At 52.1% G+C, this 12,544-nt stretch overlaps 1 protein-coding gene across 6 annotated transcripts in view; it reads left to right on the top strand.

Moving 5' to 3' along the window:
* The window catches only part of LOC136016422 (ankyrin repeat and fibronectin type-III domain-containing protein 1-like), a 231,786-nt gene that overhangs the window by 169,397 nt on the left and 49,845 nt on the right, over window positions 1–12,544 (top strand). The window lies entirely within an intron of this gene.

Genomic DNA, 12,544 nt, shown 5'->3' with positions numbered 1-12,544 from the left:
GAGCTGCTCTAAGGTCTCCCCTTAAGGAGCCTTCTCTTCTCCAGGCTGAACCAGCCCAGCTCTCTCAGCCTGGCTCCAGAGCAGAGCTGCTCCAGCCCTTGCAGCACCTCTGTGGCCTCTTCTGGACTCACTCCAAAAGCTCCATGTTCCTATGTTTCGGGTCCCAGGTGTGGGCTCAGCATTCCACGCAGGATCCAAATGTGTGGCCTTAGCATTGCTTGTCTTGAGGGTCCTTCAGCTCTTGGCAACAGTCTTCCCAAAGAAGGTACAGCACAAGAGCTGCTATCTCCAGACGTTTCCGTTGTTCCCAGATGTTTCCAGTAAGCATCTCTGCATGCACACAGCATTTTGACCGCCTGTGTGAGGGCCAGGTTGCCAGACCTGGTTGTGTTGGATACCAAATCTGCCATGCAGCTGCTTGGTTTTGCCATTTCTAGACAAACGGGATGGCTCTGAGGATGAGGAGGAATCTGCTTCTGGGCTTTTATGAAGCTTCTGTGTCCCTGGCCTCCCCACAGCTGGTGGGTGTCACTGAAAGTCCTGGTTTCAACCAGAAGCTAGTCTCAGACTTCTAACCAGTTTCTAACCATCTTAGACTGATTTCTAACTGCCCAAGTGTCGCTATTGCAAATCACTGTCTTCAGAAGTGATGAAGCCGATCTCTGAAGGTGGGGAGGAGGCAGCATGGCTCCTGCTGAAGACATCAGTCCTGCTTTATTGAGAGCATCCTGTGGAGGTCCCACCTTTAGCATTTTGTTGACTGGCTAGAGCCAGCAGTGCTGTCACCACATCCATCACAGTCAGCAGTGGGTCCGCTATGTGGATCAGCATCAGGATCATGGAACTGATGGATGATGATGGATCATCCATCAGCACCAGGCTGGACCACATGATGGATCCCATCAGTGCAGAGCATGGTCCTAGGGGATCTCCTTGCCACAAGACCTTGCTCTCCTGAGCAGTGAGGACACTTGGAGGTGTCAGCCATAGCGAATGTGAAACCCTAAATATTTGTACACAAAAGCCATGCTGAAATCTCCGTCCTAGGCCAGACATCAGAGGTGTCAGTTTTGATTTCCCAAACACAGAGAGAGCCCTTTCAGCCCCGGCCTGCTCAGACACTGCAGCTTTAATGTCCAAGCACCCAGCGTGTTTCCACTCCCCTGAAATGCATCAATCAGGTCTCGGTGAGGCTCTGAAGGAGCCAGTTTGTTAAACAAACACACTTAGTGTAAAAAGTTTATTCCAGTTAATTAGGACTTCATTGCAATGGAAACAAATTACCCAGCTGTCATCTGCCAAGGCAAACAGCAGTGGGGGAGAGGGGGTCCTGGCCAGGCGGGAGACAAACAGCCATCTCAGGCAACCTTATTTATGGCCTTTTTATGTATTTCTGTATTTATCTGGACATTCCTGAGCTGGAGAGCTGGGTTATTGCTGAGCCGCTTGCCCCAGCTTGGCGCAGGCTGTCACCAGCAGCAGGTTATCTGCCTGTGGGCTCCTGGACCAAGAGCCAGTGCTGCCTGTGGGACCTGGTGTCTGTGTCCTTGGGGACATCCCTTTGGGCTTGTCCAAGGCTCTTGCTTCAGAGATGGAGGTGAGGTGCTGGGTGTGCAAGTGATGGGCAGGTCAGGGTGAGTCCTGGTCCTGCTTGCCAATGGTGGTGGGGGACATGGGGGTCCCCAGATGGAGCAGTGGGGTGGGGAGGCACTGGGGAGGGCTGGGGATTACTGGGAACTTTGCCCCATCTAGGGACTTCTACACTTCTGTGGTTCCCTGCCCTTGCAGCGGGGTGCAATGTGTCTGCAGTGACCCCAGGTATGAGTTTCCATCCATGCTGTAGCCTTATTTCCCCCTTTGAGCCCAGGCAATGAACTTTCAGGCTCCCACTCATTTCCAGCTCATTTTATTTAAGCAAACACTCCATTGACATACTTTGTTCCTCCAAGAGCTTTTATTGAAGAAGAGGAAAGAGAAAGGAGGAGCTGGGATAGTGGATAGGGAAGCCGGGAGGCACATAGGGAACTGGAGGCCATGCAATTCCCATGGGAGTGCTCCAGGAGCTTCGCGGGATGGTGCTGGCTCCTGCAGCTGGCACGGAAGTGACAGATAAACCTGCAGGATTAACAGCGTGTATTGTGTCAAGAGAGCAGCATCCCCTTCCTGCAGCATTAGTCACCCGAGCCTGCCACCGGGCTGGGGGAGGCAAGTGCAAGTCATCAGATTACCCTGCTCCCACTTGGCCTGTCCTTGCCTTGTGTCCCTCCAGCGCTGCCCTTCATCACCAGGAGGCCTGTGCCAAGGCTGCCTCGGGGACAGGCAGAAGATGTTGGCTCTAAGGATGGATGGGTGTAAGCAGTACATGTCCTCTTGGCCATGGAGGTGGTCCCTACTGTTGTTGCTGGCAGCGTGGTGGCTTGGGGTGGCACAAGCATGGGGGCTTTCCCGATCACTCTTGGGGATGCATTTCCCACTCCAGGCCTTGGGGACATGGAGAACGAAAGCCATTGCACTGGGACCTTCCAGTGGGCTTGGATTTCTCCTAGAGCGTGGTGGATAAACCCAGGGCTCTTCCACCCTCCTCATCTGCCACAGTTGCATCCAGCGCAGATTTTCTGGTGCTGTAGTATCTTGAAATTCACATTTGAATTTCTCATTGCAAGCGAGTTGCCATCCTTAGCCTCTGACACACTCTCCAAGAGTGGTTCTGTTGCCTTATAGCTGTGGGATCACTGTGCCCGTGCTCTGAGGTTTCTGCCTATGATGACACATGTTCATGGGGGTGTAAAGCCTGGGTCAGGGCATGCACCCTTGGGCGGGGGAGAATAGCAGAGCCAAGCTATGGAGATGAGCCCTGAGACTGAACTGCTGTCACCTGAGGAATGTGGGGAAAAATGGTGACCAGCACTGGAAAGGACACCAGATTTGGCTTGATTTCTGGAGCTTAGAAGGGAGAGAAGGAGGGATTGTGGAGTTTGGCTCAAGCATCGTGGTTCTTCGCAATCGCTGGCCCACGTTGAGAGGTGATATGAAAACACAAGGCTAAAAGGCATCAAGGAACCTCAGTGCCACATTGCCCTGCCCGAGAGCTGGGCTCTGTTGGAGATTACCCACCACTGCTTGAGAAGCAGCAATGCCCCTTTGGTCTCCGTGCTCCTGCTCTCCCCAGGAGCCTTGGTGGGTAGAGCCAGAGTGTGAGGTGCTAGGTATCTCCCTCCTCTGGCTGGCAACCCTCTATTATCAGGGATTTTAGCTTTCTGTTTCTACACTGACTTGTTGGCAGTGCTTATTTTTAGCTCCTCCAGTGCCTTCCAGATCCCTCTAGGGATTCTTTCTTTCTCTCTCCCTCCTACATGTTTGTTTGTAATGCAGCCGTGTTGATTTGAGCCATGAGCAGGAGCTTTGAATGCCTGAGGGTGAGGGGGGGAGGCTGCACTGTGGCGCTTGTGCAGCAAGATAAACCTTTGGGGGTTTATCTAAGGTTGATGGGCCTGTGGGGTCCGGGCACCGTGAGGCAAAGACTGGGGTGGTGGGAGTTAGCATCGCTCCCACCTCCAGCCAGGTGCCTTTGTGGTCATCACTCAAGATCAGCATATGCTGGGTGGCTGTCATCTCCATGGCTCTTCTCCACGCTGAAATTTCTCTCTATTCACTACCCAGGGTGCGTGGGGTGGGTGGAAATTCAGATCAGAATCACTGTACTGATGGAAACAAAACCCAGGGTCCTCTTGCTGCTCCGCAGCCAGGTTGGGTGGAAATTTTTAAGTGATTTTTTTAAAGCCCTGCATAAGGTAACTCAAAACAAGTTGCCGAGTATATTTTGGACTCCGGTGGAGCTGTCGTCGTCGCCTTGCTTCGCCTGCTGGCTGTCCCAGACAAGGGCTCACTTTGAGCCTACACTTCTGCTGAGCAGGGGGGAATGTTTTCATTCCCAGTTTAGAGCATCTGTCCCGCCAGGGTCCAGCTCCCGTCTCTGCTGAGCCCGGCACGGTGCTGGGAGTCCAGGGGCTCCCTGCAGCCAGTTTACCTGTCACCACCAGCTCCAGGGCTGTGCTAACATGCTCCCTAGAAAATGTGACTGTCTTTGGACTCAAGGCTCCCTGTGCTTGCCCTGGGCTGGCGCTCAGTGGGGGATGTGTGAAGGTACAGTTTGTGCTCTGTTTTTTCTAGGATTTCTCTTATTTTTCAGGGGAAGGGAGGTTTGCTTATTTTGAAACACCTAAAATATAGGTTGATATTCAGTATAGCTCTGCTGGTTTTCCTAGGGAGAGACAGCACTGGGAGGTCCTGTTCAGGTATGGCTTCGGTGGTGGTAGCTCCATCACTGTGGCCCTGATCCAGGAAAGTGTGTTTTTTGTGAAGCGTTGATCTCCACAGGCTGCTCTTACCGGGGAGATGAGCACATGCTTAAGTGTTTGGTTGGACTTAGTCCTGTAAAAGCAGAGTCCCTGCAGCAGCTGAGGGAACCAAAGCCAACCATTCAAGCAAACCTAAGTGCCACTTGCAAAGCCATAAGAATTCGATCCCCTGGCAGCATCAAGGCCTGAGCATCATGGTGTGACAGCTCCTCTTCCCCATGGATTAACCAGCTGCAAGGAGGAGCAGGGAGAGCAGGCACAGCAGCCGCACGTCCCCAGGAAGTGGGTGGTAGGACATGCTGAAGGAGAAGGCAATGACCAGTGCCTGCAGTGGTGCTCTTAGTGAATTGTGTTTTGCAAAGCCATTGTTCAGCCATCACCTAACAGCCCTTTCATAGAATCCCAGACTGGTTTGGGCTGGAAGGGACCCTAAAGCCCACCCACTTCCAACCCCCGCCATGGGCAGGGACACCTCCCACCAGACCAGGTTGCTCCAAGCCCGTCCAGCCTGGCCTTGAACACTGCCAGGGATGGGGCAGCCACAGCTTCTCTGGGCACCCTGTGCCAGCGCCTCAGCACCCTCACAGGGAAGAGCTTCTGCCTAAGAGCTCATCTCAGTCTCCCCTCTGGCAGGTTAAAGCCATTCCCCCTTGGCCTGTCCCTACAGACCCTTGCCCAAAGCCCCTCTCCAGGTTTCTTGTAGCCCCTTTAGGCAGTGGAGCTGCTCTAAGGTCTCCCCTTAAGGAGCCTTCTCTTCTCCAGGCTGAACCAGCCCAGCTCTCTCAGCATGCTGTCATGATCATACTGTAATGATCTTTCTATCATGACTGGGTTATGGCTGGCTGAAATCATGCCCAGGACTAGCAGAGGAGCTTGGGTTACCTCCACTTTAATCAAGCGACCTGGTGCTGGAGATGAGAGGCACTGAACGTGGCCCTAAGTGCTGGAACCACACTGGACTTTCCCCTGTCTTCTCTCTGCTGTTTTGCTTTGCGCCTTGACTGCAGCTCTTCTATGGTTGAAGTCATTGAGTCTTTTCTGCTCTTTAGTTTTATAATGCTCATTAGCACGGTCCCTATCAAAGAACAGCACGTTCTCTCCCTGTCCTCATTTTGTCCCTGGTTAGTAACCCTTTGCTGCTTTGGCTCATTTGGAAAAAGTAGTTTTGGTAAGGACTCCTCGTATAGTAGACAGACATCAGCGCTTTCAGTCTGATTTGAAAAGTGGCATTAATTCAAAGAGAGGGCTTGGTAAAGTGACTGCATGAGGCCTAAGTTATGTTTCTGGGCAGCACCAAGCCATCTCATATCAAAATGTGGCAGCATGTGTGTGTTCCTCTGAGCTGCTGAGAGATGCTCTGAACCCAGATGGTTGCTTTTCCTTTCAGAAATGGGCTGAACAGCAGCGTCTTGCTCCTTCCTTCCCTCCCTGAGGTTCTGCTTCAGAGATACCCATTGCTGAGGCTCAGGGTGCAATGAAAACCATTCTAACAGGGTTGAGTGGTGTAGGGGAAGACTGAAGGTGCCTGAGAATATGCAGCAAAGGCGCTGCTGCACGTGCCGCGGGTGGGGAGCCATGTTTTGGCTGGAGTTGGATGGGAGGCTGAGCATCTGTTCTGCTCCTGAAGCCCCACTATCTTCCTCAGTTGGGCTTTATCAGTACTGTGGAACAGACTGAGGGCACCAGACTGAGGTTTGAAGCAAGCCAGCACAACCACTGCAAGACCATGCTCTGCCTTGGGGGGTTGGAACACCCCATTTGCTTAACCCATGTGCGTTAGTGACAGCCCCATGCTGAGGACTCATGGGGATTGACTGGAGGTAGGGAGCCTGGTCTGGGGAGGTTCAGGAGGCCACCTACCTGGTGGTACCTTTTCGTGTGGAGGAGAGGTTTGTACCAAGCGGGGCCGAGACACCTCAACGCAGGGAAAAGGCTGTGTCCACTGTATGGTTTCAGTAAGCCTGGGATTTAGTTCCATGGAGGATCAGGATCTCTGTGTGAGTTTGACAGTCAAGGAAAAGGAAGCAGGAGGACCCATGATGCCCTAAATCTTGGAGACAAGGTCTCTCATCTTACCTGTTACGGCCGTGACTGTCTCAGGGTCCCTTTTGTACTGTTTGTGAAAACAGACATCTTTCTTCAGAGCCTCCAGAGCCTCAGCTCTTGGCTGCAGTGCCCTGTGGATCTGCCAGCTGGTTGCATTAAAAGGCAGGTTTTACTCTGAGAAGCTGGAAGGCTATAGCCTGGGTGGAGTTGCAGCAAGGTGTGAAGGGTGCTGTGTTCAGTGGGACCTGCCTGCCGTGGTGTCCCCAACCCACAGGCATCATTCACTGTGCACCAAGATATGTTCACAGCACCAGCCTGCAATGTTTTCTGTGCTCAAGGATGGAGGGGGAAGATGAGACGTGCAAAGCACCCGTGCTATTGACAGCATGAATAATTCACCTCTTCTTGATTCTTCAGGGCTACAGGTTTCCTCCAAGGACAAGCCATCCCGTGGTTCATCTTTCATTGCTGTCAAGCTAGGGTTTTAGGTCAACCAGTACCAAGCCTCACATCATGGATTTGTCATTGTGTGTCTCCACTGTGCTTGTGTTGGTGGGCAGATGTTGTCCAAAGGCAGCGAGGACCTTGCACAACCACAGAGCAGTGCTGTGGTCTGACGTGTGAAGCCCAAGCCCACAATGAAAGGCAGACAGTGAGAAGGTCACCCACCATGGCTCATGTCCCTGCTGCTGCCTTTGCCCTATGGCTGTGGTCTTTGCTGCAGGACTCCTTGGTTGGGAACAAAAGTGTCTCATCTGCATCACTTGAGGCTCAGTCTGGGACAAGATGCCACCCTCTCACATCCTTGTCCCCGCACTGCTGCTCTCAGTGTGGTCATGCATGAAGGGCATTTTAGGTGCCAGAGCTCTGCTGACTGGCAGGGTCACATCTGGAGGATGTCAAGTGCCACTAGTTTTCCTGCTGGGAGGTGACTCTTTTACATTAAAAGGCTCCTGTGTCAGAATAAACCACCTTTTGTTGGCCTGGTGGGGTCTGAGGAAATGCGCCTGATGGTGACTGAATGATGCTGGGCATGGTGCAGTGTAGACAGCTGGCTTCTGAGGAGCTCATCTCCCTGTGAGTGTTCAAACAGCAAAGGACAGTCCGTATACGCTTGGGGATAGGTGGATAGTAAGAGTTAAAGTGGAAACTGAGCACAGAGATTGAGGCTTCTAGCTGAGTCCCTGCAGCCCAGACTGGTGTCCTATAGTTTTCATAGTACCAGGTGAAAATGGCTCTGCTGGGTCCTCCTGCAGCCTGGAGGAGGACCCCATCCCCATGTGCAGTCCCTCACTGAGGTCACCCCACCAGCCTGTCTTTGGCTGGATACTGGCTGGAGACATGCCCCACACTGCCCCACACAGGGACCACATCTCTGATGGATCACAGCGAGGTTCCTGGCCCTGGAAATGGCTTTGGCCTGTCCTTCTTGGCTCCCATTGCAGCACATCCCTCCTCCTAATCATGGATGTTTGGCTTTTGGGCCATTCTTACTGGAGCCAAGGCCATTTGTTCTTCCCTGAGGGCAGCAAGAACCTCTTGCTCTCCCTCGCCTTGTTGCTGGAGTCTCTCATGCCCCAGGCGCCGAGCAGCAATCCTTTCACTTGGCTGCAGAAACGGGCTCAGTATCCCAGAAATTCAGGCTTTCATGTGGGAGCCAATAGTCACACAACCTCCATCCAGAAACCATCATTATCGACCACTTGCTTTTTCTTGGTTTCTTTGAACTACAGCTCCCAGGATGCCTGAAGATATGCAGACATCCCGAAGACAGTGGTTTCCCATAAACTTTTTGGGTTTCATGCTTCGCAGGCAGGAATGTTTTTATTGCATCGCAAATCTCTTCAAGTCCCTCACAGCCCGGCAGCACGTCCCTGCTGTGGGGGGAGGCACGCCAAAGGCTTTTCTCTCCTGCGTTTTCCCCCTTCTTGCAAGAGGAACCTTTGTAAATCCCTATCATGCCTTTTCAAGGGGACTTTTGGACTGGGAGGAAGTTTGGATGAGCTACGGTTTGCCTGTAGGGGTGCGTTTTCCATTCTCTTTGTCCCTGTTATTTCAAGGGCTGTTAAGCAGCTTGCTGCGTCCCTGTGCACATTGCTGGGCAAAGCTGATGGGTGAGTGCCTTGGGTAGGGTGGTGAGAGGTTCTCACTGAACTGGGAAGCACTGAAGATTCTGGGAACAGAAAAAGATGCAGATTCATGCACTGGTGCAAGAGAGCCCAGCAGGCTGGGTTGTAAATCCTGACGTGCTCCCAGGACCTGAGGGAAATCGTCCTTTAGTATGGAAAGATGTTTATGCAACACTGACCTGATGGGTCCCCATCTCCCAGTCCCTAGCACAGATCCACCCCTGTGGCAGCTGAACCGTCAGGGGATAGTGCATGCTGTGCACAAGTCCCACGGGTGCCTCCACAATTACACAGTTGTCCATCCTGGGACCCATTCCACAACCGTTGCTGCTGTCCACCACCTGAAGGGTACTGAGAGCAGAGTGGGGTCTGTAGACTGACCCAGCTGTCCCTTGTAACTGCTCACTTTCTGTAGGAGAGGCAACACAGAGGGCAGGAGAGAGCTATGTGTAACTTGGTGGCATTTTATGGCATTGTTCTTCTGACTGAAAATACTTTGATGAGTTTTTCCCACTTGGTGCTGATGTACACTAGTGTTGTATCTTAGAGTCAATCTTGCAGAATTCTGCATTCCTTCTTTTTCCCTTTAGTTAGGTAACAAAAAAAAACAACCAACCAACAAACAAACAAAAAAAAACCAAACCCAGGATCCTCCATGGATTGGGTTTTAGTATGTAGTTCTTCTGTAGGTGCTACTTTACCAGTTTGAGGAGCTTTGTGAATGAAACACAGAGGTGCTGGGCGGCCCTTTGGGGGCCACCAGGACCACCAAGCTCCCAGCTTTAGCTGGAGGCAGCACACGCATGGGTCAGGCTCTGTGTGTCTCTATGGGACGTGTCCCTGAGGCCAGTGGGATGCTGCAGAAGATCAACGGACAGCACGCTGAATAATGTGATCAGAAACTGACCTTTATTCAGTTCAGAGCACTGCCTTTTACAGCTTCCAAGCTCGGTCCTGCACTTAAGCTTTACCATGATTGGTTTCTACACACAATGCAAAGGTACCTGATTGATTCCTTCTTCAGCATCCGGGAGTTGTTTCCCTCCTGCCGAACTTCCGCATACGTGGCCACAGCTTTTCCCTGAAGCAACCTGTGAACTAGGCCATTTAATCCTTACAACAAACTCCGACCAATGGCGAGAGTCCTGGATCGCTCACATGCCCATTGTTTGTTAAAAAGCCCTCAACAGGATGCTGCTGGAGGTGTGTTTCTGGGCAGACATCCTGGTGCCTCCAGGGTCTGGGCTCATTCCCTGCAGCCCCCAGTGCAAGCTTGCAGGCACTCACAAGCACTCCATGTGCACAGGCAACTCCCACGTGCACGCACAGCTCCTGGCACCTGCATTCCCATCGTGGTGTGGTCCGCAGAAGGAGGTTGAGGCCAGCCCAGAAAGAAAAACCATCGTGGCTCTGTGGCCGGCTTGTGTTAACCACATCACTGCTCTCCTGCACTTGGAAAAGCTGGGCTGCCTGGCAGCCCAGAATAACATAACAAGCTTTTCCATTTCTGCAGCAGCATGGGACGCAGGGCCATGGCAAACAAGAGCCGGCTCCAGCACGAGCACAGTGCTCAGACTAAACAACGCCTCAGCCCCAGGGCAGCCTGTGCCCCCCAAAGGGGGAGCAGGCTGAAGTCACAGCTGCCAGGGCAGATGGGGATGGCATGACAGGGATGCCGGGGCATGGCAGGGATGTTGGGACATGGCAAAGATGCTGGGTCAGGGAGGGATGCTGAGGCATGGCGATGATGCCAAGACATGAAGGGGATACTGGGGCATGGCGGGGATGCAGGGCCATGGCGGGATGCTGAGACATGGCAGGGATGCTGAAACATGGTGGGGATACTGGGACATGACAGGCATACTGGGACATGGCAGGGATGCTGAGACTTGGCAGGGATGCTGTGGCATAGCAGGGATGCTGAGATGACACAGTGGTGTCTTGCCAGACATGGGCTCAGCCTAAGCTGCTGCCAGAGTGGGTGGAGAAAGATGAAGGTCCCCTCCAAGGTGCTTCTCACCTGTCCACACTGATTGCACACATAGAGCAGGATTTGTTGGGTTTTGTCGGTTTGTCTTTTTTTTTTAATTATTATTATTATTTTTTATCATCTTTTTAATTAGGAGAAAAGCTTTATTTGCTAGGGGGATATTCTGAAAACTGCCAGGGCTGGATACAGAGCACTCCTGTCCCCTGGCAAGATGGGAGCAAGTCTGTTCCTCTGCCTTGGCAGCCATACAGTCAAGCATGCTCACGCAGCCCAGCTGGAAGAGCCCAAGCTCTGTCCTGCTGCTCAGGAAGGAGCAATGTCTTCATTACAAACAATAGTAAAGGGAAAGTATGGACTTGTTAAAAATAAGCAAAGTGATGGAGATTTTTCCCAGGGAAAAGAATATTTGTCCATTTTATTTTGTAGATTTTATTCAACTGTTGCCTGTAGATGGCTGGACTTCTGTTTTGAAAGTAGATTAAGCTAATTTTGAGTGTGAAGCATACTGGTATGTGCCATTTATGAAACAGTGCTCGTCAATTTTATGGTTTGTGGCAGGGAGTCAGGAAAAGATCTTTGCTTACACAGAATCATAGAAAGGTTTGGGTTAGAAGAGACCTTAAAGCTTATCCAGTTCCAACCCCCTGCCGTGGGCAGGGACACCTTCCCCTAGACCAGGTTGCTCCAAGCCCCGTCCAACCTGGCCTTGAACACTGCCAGGGATGGGGCAGCCACAGCTTCTCTGGGCACCCTGTGCCAGCGCCTCAGCACCCTCACAGGGAAGAGCTTCTGCCTAAGAGCTCATCTCAGTCTCCCCTCTGTCAGGTTAAAGCCATTCCCCCTTGGCCTGTCCCTACAGGCCCTTGCCCAAAGCCCCTCTCCAGGTTTCTTGTAGCCCCTTTAGGCACTGGAGCTGCGCTAAGGTCTCCCCTTAAGGAGCCTTCTCTTCTCCAGGCTGACCCAGCCCAGCTCTCTCAGCCTGTTTCAAGCAGAGCTGCTCCAGCCCTCGCAGCATCTCCGTGGCCTCCTCTGGACTCACTCCAACAGCTCCACATCCCTCTTGTGCTGCTGCCCCAGAGCTGGATCAGGACTGCAGGGGGGGGGGCTTTCCCGGAGCACAGCAGAGGGGGACACTCTCCTCTATCAACCTGCTGCTCACGCTCTGGGGATGCAGCCCAGCACATGGGGGGTTCTGCCCTGCAAATGCACACTGTGGGTTATGTCCAGCTTTTCATCCACCAGTGCCCCCAAATCCTTCTCTTCTTCTAAGTTGTTTTACAGCTCACTGGATATAACAGGGTCTTAACTTGACATGGTGATGTGCAAGGAGACCTCAGTCTAAATATCGCTTAGATTCTGGAGCAAGAGGAAACTTCTGTATCATTTTATATCATTTTCAGGATCCCACCTCCTCCCAAGTCCCACAGCCCCATTCATGGGCTACGTTCATATCGGTGGGGGCAGGGTCTCTTGGCAGCATGCCCCGCTGCATCCTTACTGTGCTTGCCCATGAGATGCTTCCACTTGTACCCACACAGGGATGATTCCCAACAGGACTGTGCATGCCCATGGGTGATGATGATGCCCATGGGGGAAGATGATGCTTTTGCGGGTCCTGTCCCCCTCAGTGGCACGAGCATGATGGGGGCTGAGGGTGCAGTGTGACTCACCAGGCTGTGGACACACGTGCCCAGCATCTCTGTTCCTGTGCTGGCAGCTGTTGGCCAGAGCGGGGACAGTTATTGTCAAAATGCAAATGAACAAAATCATTGTTTTGATAAAGAATTTTTAGGGGGAGGACATGCAAATTTACCTTCCATTCAGAGCGTACATGGGTATTAAAATACTATGTTTGAAAGACAAAGCAAAGGAACATTTTAATTTGAGACTCATCAGATGGTTCCTTCTGCTTGGATTAGCATCATATTCTGTGCAGCAAATACTCTGAGTTTGACAAAACTCTGGTTTTCAAAGAAAACAAGAAAAAAGTTCTAAAAATGCTATCCATTTCCAGGGTTTGC

The sequence above is a fragment of the Lathamus discolor genome, chromosome 6 (assembly GCF_037157495.1).
Source record: "Lathamus discolor isolate bLatDis1 chromosome 6, bLatDis1.hap1, whole genome shotgun sequence".
Classification (NCBI taxonomy): Eukaryota; Metazoa; Chordata; class Aves; order Psittaciformes; family Psittacidae; genus Lathamus; species Lathamus discolor.
The sequence above is the reverse complement of the archived record's forward strand: the minus strand, read 5'-3'. Positions and strand labels throughout refer to the sequence as shown.